The 6,809-nt window shown below is 40.3% G+C and overlaps 1 non-coding gene across 1 annotated transcript; it reads right to left on the bottom strand.

Annotated features, from left to right (window-relative positions):
* Window positions 1–3,365: 3,365 nt before the first annotated feature.
* Window positions 3,366–3,473, bottom strand: LOC112307239 (U6 spliceosomal RNA). The gene has a single exon (XR_002975032.1). It is a non-coding gene; the product is annotated as a U6 spliceosomal RNA (small nuclear RNA).
* Window positions 3,474–6,809: the final 3,336 nt, after the last annotated feature.

Genomic DNA, 6,809 nt, shown 5'->3' with positions numbered 1-6,809 from the left:
TTGGGTGATAGGGGAGGCTGTGCCACTGGACCCTAAAGGACACCTACTACATTAGGCCATGCCACCAAGACAAGGAGTCATAGCAGCTTTACCTAATACATAGAAAGAACACAAGGGAGCTGTTAAATGAGGAGACAAAGAAACATGGCCCAAATGAAAGGATAAATGAAAACCCCAGAATAAGAACTAAACAAAATGGAGATAAGCAATCTACCAGTTCAGAGTTCAAAACACTGGTTATCAGGATGCTCAAGGAACTTAGTGAGGACCTCAACAGCAAAAAAACCCTCCAGTCAGAAGCAAAGGATATACTAACTGAAATAAAGAACAATTTACAGGGAAACAACAGTAGAGTGGATGAAACTGAGAATCAAATCAATGATATAGAACATATGATCTCGCCTATAAGTGGAATCTCATCAACAAAACAAACAAGCAAGCAAAATATACCCAGAGACATTGAAATAAAGAACAAACTGACAGTAACCAGAGAGAAGGGGGGAGGGGAATAATGTAGGAAGGAAAGGGAGGGGTCGTGAAAGAACATCTATAAAGCACACATGGACAAAGCCAATGTCAGCTAGGATCCAGGGTGGAAGGTGGGGATGGGCAAAGAGGGGACAAGGCGGGGGAAAAATGGAGACAATTGTGTATTTGAACAACAAAAAATAAATAAATAAATAAAAATAAAAGAACATAAGGAAGCAAAAAACAACCAATCAGAGCAACAAGAAGACAAAAGAACCCCCCAAAATGAGGATCCTATAAGCAGCCTCTGGGACAACTTCAAGTGGTCCAACATTCACATCATAGGGGTGCCAGAAGGAGAAGAGAAAGACCAAGAAATTGGAAATCTATTTGAAAAAATAATGAAAGAAAACTTCCCTAATTTGGTAAAGGAAATAGCCACATAGTCTAGGAAGCACTGAGAGTCCCAAACAAGATATATTTGAAGAGGTCCACTCCAAGACATCATAATTAAAATGTCAAAGTTTACAGGTAAAGAAAGAAGCTTAAAAGCACCAAAAGAAGTTAGTTACCTACAGCGGAATTCCCATAAGACTGTCAGCTAATTTCTCAAAAGAAACTTTGCAAGCTAGAAGGGATTGGCAAGAAATACTCAAAGTCATGAAAAGCAAAGACCTACAACCTAGACTGCTCTACCCAGCAAAGATATTATTTAGAATTGAAGGGCAGATAAAGTGCTTCCCAGACAAGAAAAAACTAAAGGATTTCTTCATCACCAAACCATTATTATATGAAATGTTAAAGGAATTTATTTAAGAAAAGGAAGAAGATTGAAACTATGAACAATAAAATGGTAATAAACATATCTATCAACAATTGAATCTATAAAACACACTAAGCAAACAAGAACAGAGACAGAATCGTGGATATGGAGAGCATTTTGATGGTTACCAGATCGGGGGGGCGTTGGGGAATTGGGTAAAGATGTGAGGGGATTAAGAAGTACAAATAAGTAGTTACAGAATAGCCATGGGGATGTAAAATATAGTACAATAAATGGATTAGCAAAGAACCTATATGCATGACCTGTGGACATGATCAATGGTGGGGGGATTCTCTGAGAAAGTGGAGGATGCTGGGTGGAGGGAGGTAAAGAGGGAAAAAATGGGACAACTATAATAGCATAATGAATAAAATATAATTTAAAAAGACAAGTTTAGGCTTAAGAAGGCTTATAAAAACACAAAGAAAAAGAAAGTATGTACTTTCTAAAAAAGGCCATCTCTGAAAATCTGAGCCTGGCGGTATTGGAAAAGCCTAGAGAAATACCTAAAAAAGGATGCAACACTGATCGAACCTCACCTGAAAACCCCAACTCTGCCTGATATAAGCTATAAATTCCCCTTCCATGCTTAAACAAATTGAGTTGGGTTTTCTGGTTTTTACAGTTACTTATCTTCCACTGAATTTTTAAAAAGAGGGGAAGGGAGGGAGAAAAAGAGGGAGAGAAACATCAATGTGAGAAAGAAGCCTGGGCTGCTTCTTGTATGTACCCCATCTGGGGATGGAACCCACTACCCAGGCTTGTGCCCTGACCTGGAATCAAACCAGCAGCCTTATAGTTTGTGGGACCACGCCCAGCTAATTAAGCCACACCAATCAGGGCTTCCACTGAATTTTTACTTACCCTTATCACTTGCTTTAAACTAATGCAACAATGCCTAAAATGTGTTGTTGTTGTTCTTTAAGCTTTATTCCATTTTATTGTTCCTGCATCTTCCATGAGATTCAAGGTTTGAATATTCTTTTGAGTGTCTGGCTTCTGCTAATCTGAAAAATGAATAAACTAAATCTACACTATTTGAGTACAGCAACTTCTTAAAGTAACAATCTCAGATCAAGGTTTAGAAAATAAATCTGAATGTGCTTTAGCAATTATTTCATGATAAGATGGGATCTTTCTGTCACATTAGTAGAGACAGAAGCTCTAGTTCACAACTAAATCATAGTTAATGGTTTCCATGTCCCCACGTACTAACTCAACATGTACTCCTGACAATATGTCAGTGCCTCACAAGATAAGGAGGCAGGAAATCTCAATCCACTTATCTACATTCTCAAGCACTTCAGTTCAGGATACTTCATGTTAAGCAAGTTTTGCTCTTACCTAACTCTGAGCCCTATTTCTCTTTTCCCCTTGCCCTCAAGTAGAGCAATTTTCTTATCTTCAGATTGATGTCTGGGTGTAAGGAGGATGCATGGTTATTGGCTTAAAAAAAAAAAAAAAAAAAAAAAGGGAAAACCTTGGGAAAGGGGCTGTGCCAGGAAAGAGCCCACTGTTGTGTTACTTCTTTCTTTATGATTCTCCTCCTGCTCTTGTGTCAGTAGAAAGAGGCACAAGCCATCTTTTAAGGAAGAAACAGTTGTTGGGATGATGCTACCTCCATCCTTACACATATACCCTGGAATTTAGAGATCTGGTGAAAATGAGGTTGTCTGCTCTTTACTTGTATGCCAGCTCTGAGGAGGGTCCCTGGGCATCACTCTGTAGGCACAACAGTAGTATTTTATACTCACAGCTCTTGTTACCCTATTCCTTTTTGGTAAAACATAGGCAAACCCAATAGTTTTCTGGTAGACTTCAAACCACTTCCTTAAGAATGAACTCAAATATTAGAGTAGTTCATGTATAAACCGGGATTAATGTAGAATATCCAAACACATATTCAACTAAGAAGAAAATAAAATGGGTTATGAGAAGAATGTAGTCAGAGTGGTACGTAGAAATTTCCCAGGCAGAGGACTAGCCCTATGGTTCTGTGTGAACTGTTTAGAGGCATACAGAAGAAGGCCTGGGGACATCAGAAGAAAATGCTTCCTTCCTTCTTTTTTTTTTTTTAAATATGGAACGTTTCATGAATTTGTGTGTCATCCTTGCGCAGGGGCCATGCTAATCTTCTCTGTATCGTTCCAATTTTAGGTATATGTGCTGCTGAAGCGAGCACCTTTCTTCCTTCTTAAGAGAATTTCTGGGAAATTCCAAAAGAGAAAGAGCAGAAGGAGGGAAATTTGGACAAGACAACATAAATAATTCAAAAGTCTCAGCAAACAATATTAGGTTTGGTGGTTCAAATTCATAATTCTCTCTCCAAATGCCATTTTTGGGACCATATATGGAGCTATGTGTTAAAAATCAGCCTTTTCCCATCACAATGGCCTTTTAGATTTAGATGTCACAGCTAAACAGAGTATAATCTGACACCACGCCTGTTGTGACAACAGATTAACAACTGTGCCACCCCTGCTGGACTGGATCCAGCTGGAGTTCAGTTAGTGGACAAACCGTCTAATTCGCCCAAGGCTCTGGTTTAAGGGCATCCAGGGTGTCTGAGAACAGCTCTCACTTATCACCCAGTTATCCTGTTTCCCAAGCTGCTTAACTGCCCAGCAATTTAACCGCATAATAAATACAAATTAAACTTGTAGCTGTCCTGAACTTTCTTTATTATGAGCACTGGGGTGCAGCCCATTTAAGGGAATAAGCATTCAAGGGAAGAAATAGTTATTGTATCATCATTGTGCACAAAAAACAGTGGTATGCAAATTCCTCACTTTCCTGCTTTGTTTGGTTTGCTTTATTTCCTCTCATCCAGACGGTCTCTCTCTTTCCATAACCTATTTTGTATTCTGCTGGTGGATCTAGCTCCTCTTCCCCAAAGAAAGAAAGCTAAATTGTTTTTAGATAAAAATGTCATCTGCCTCCCTCAAAATGGGAAATTCAATCATACAAATGACTGTACAAATGACTGTGGAGGCTGGTTCTCCATTTCCAATGTGGTGTCACTTAGAACAAGATATTCTCCAGCAGCTGTTGTTCATTAGCGTGGAGGCTAAAAGCCCACACCTCAGTCACAGCAAAGGACACCCAAAGCTGCTGCTCCCTCCCTGCAACAAATCCCATCAGGCTGTAAAATCTTAACAGTTAAGAGCAGCTAAGAGAGCAGACTGCATTTGGGAACTTCAGTGCAACAAGCCTGGAGTACAAGCCAGAGACATAAAGTAGAAACGGTGACTCACTTGTGGTCTGGGGAAAACAAGCCCCTCTCCCAACTGAGACATATTCTGTGAGGTTAAGGCACAGAAGGTCTGTAAGAGGGAAGGGCCACAAGGTTTGGTTGACATGCTGGCCGGCTTTAACTAAATTTCTGCCACCTGATTCTAACCGAGTATTTCCCTGGGATTACTGCTCTTCTCTGACATTTTTTAGGAAAATTCTGAATATGTTTTTAAGATCCTTCTCTTAAAAAATTTTTTTTAATCCTCATCTGAGGATATTGTTCTTATTGATTTTAGAGAGAGACAGGAAAGGGGAGAGAGAGAGAGAGAGAGACAAACATCAATATGAGAGAGAAACATCCATCCATTGCCTCCCATATGCACCTGACGAAGGATCAAAACCACATTCTAGGTATATGTGCCCTGACAAGGAATCGAACCTGCAACCTTTTGGTGTATGGGATAATGCTCCAACCAACTAAGCCAACTGGTCAGGGCTAAAATCTCTTTTAGTAGATGCAATTTAAAGGCAATTTTTAATTTACAAAGTACCCATATTATACAGACTCAATACTGGAGGGAAAGGGGCTAATTATTAAAGACACCTTCCAACAGAAAAGGTTAGCAGGGATTTTCAGAAAATTTATTCTAATGTGCTTAGATAACTGTTTTCCCCACAAGAATGGGGAAAATGAACTAAAGTGCATTAGCTTCCTCATCTGGCATCCACAAAAGTGGTGAATGGAAGGGAAACTGAATGTCCATTTGGCGCCCAGACTCAGTGAAAGGAATTTTCATGTACATTTTCTTATATATTCCTAGAAAACCCTGTTAGATAGAAATTATTATTTCCATTTTCACAGGTAAGGATATTGAGGCTGACAATATTTAAACTGCCCAAGTGTCTGCACAGGGAGTGAGTGAACTAGAATTTGATCTGCCTGATTCTATGTGCTTTTTATCACATTTTTCAGTTTTGGGGTATACGACTTGAAGAAAGTAGGGAATTTGAGTAAACTTTTCCCACTTTGGGCCTGCTCAATTTTTAGAGAAAAAACACTCTAACAATTGGAGTATTATGCCTTCAGGGAGCAAGTGACTCATAACTCACGAATGAAAGTTTCTGCCCTGGCTGGTGTGGCTGAGTGGATTGAGTGCTGGCCTATGAACCAAAGGGTCACTAGTTTGATTCCCAGTCAGGGCACATGTCTGGGTTGCAGGCCAGGTCCCCAGTGGGGGAGCAAGAGAGGCAACCACACAATGTGTTTCTCTCCCTCTCTCCTCCTTCCCTTCCCCTCTCTCTAAAAATAAATAAATAAAATCATAAAAAAGAAAAGAAATTTCTCTCTTATATTTCTGCTTCCACAAGTCTCTTCCATTTTCCTATCTGCATGAGCATGGAAATTTGTGATAGAGCAAGATAGAAATCCTAGGAAAAATGCGATTATATCCGTCCGAAAAATACTAAAGTGATAGGCCAGGAGACCCCATATAATTCCTTCCTTCATCAAAATTCACCTTCCGGCCCTGGCCAGGTGGCTCAGTTGGTTGGAGTGTCATCCCACATACGAAAAATGTGGCAGGTGTGATCCCTGGTAAGGGCACATACCTGGGTTTTGAGTTTGAACCCTCATCAGTGTATGTACGGGAAACAACTGATGGATGTTTCTCTCACATTGATGTTTCTCTCTCTCTCGCTCCCTCTCTCTCTCAAATCAATAAACATACCCTTTGGTGAGAATTTAAAAAAAAGTCACCCTTCCAAAAAATGAATAACAATCAAAACAAAAAGTCAAAATACACACACCTACCCCTCATTAAAATTCTGTGTGTGTCTCCTAGTCTGGCTGGTGAGCTCCTTAAGGAAAGAAATCTTAGGTCTTAGACCTCATCATGAACTGAGAACATCCAATGCGGAGTGAATGGTGGTTTGACTGGTTTGGCCACTGCTCAAATTGCTGGTGTGGGTCTGGGGGTTTGTCCTCTAGAGGCCAAGGAGCAAAGCAAGCTAGCTGACACTCTGCAGGAAAGATGTTGGGGGAAGGGTCAGAGGTGGGTCTGAAGTTGGAAGTGCAGAGCTTAGAGGTTTGAGTCTGTTGGAAGCAGAGATCTATGCAAGAGCAGCATGGGAACAAGAATGAGGATAAACCCCCACCCAACAACCAGCAACTCCCTTCTTCCCCCCAGAGAAAGCATTTTGTCCTTTTCCTTTCTGTGAGAACAGTCTGATTGGAACCCTTCGTGTTGCACATCGTATATTTTTTCTTACCTCCATTTCCTGCTAT

This window comes from Desmodus rotundus, chromosome 1 (genome assembly GCF_022682495.2).
Source record: "Desmodus rotundus isolate HL8 chromosome 1, HLdesRot8A.1, whole genome shotgun sequence".
NCBI lineage: Eukaryota > Metazoa > Chordata > Mammalia > Chiroptera > Phyllostomidae > Desmodus > Desmodus rotundus.
Note: the sequence above shows the minus strand (reverse complement) of the source record. Positions and strands in the feature narration are given on the sequence as shown.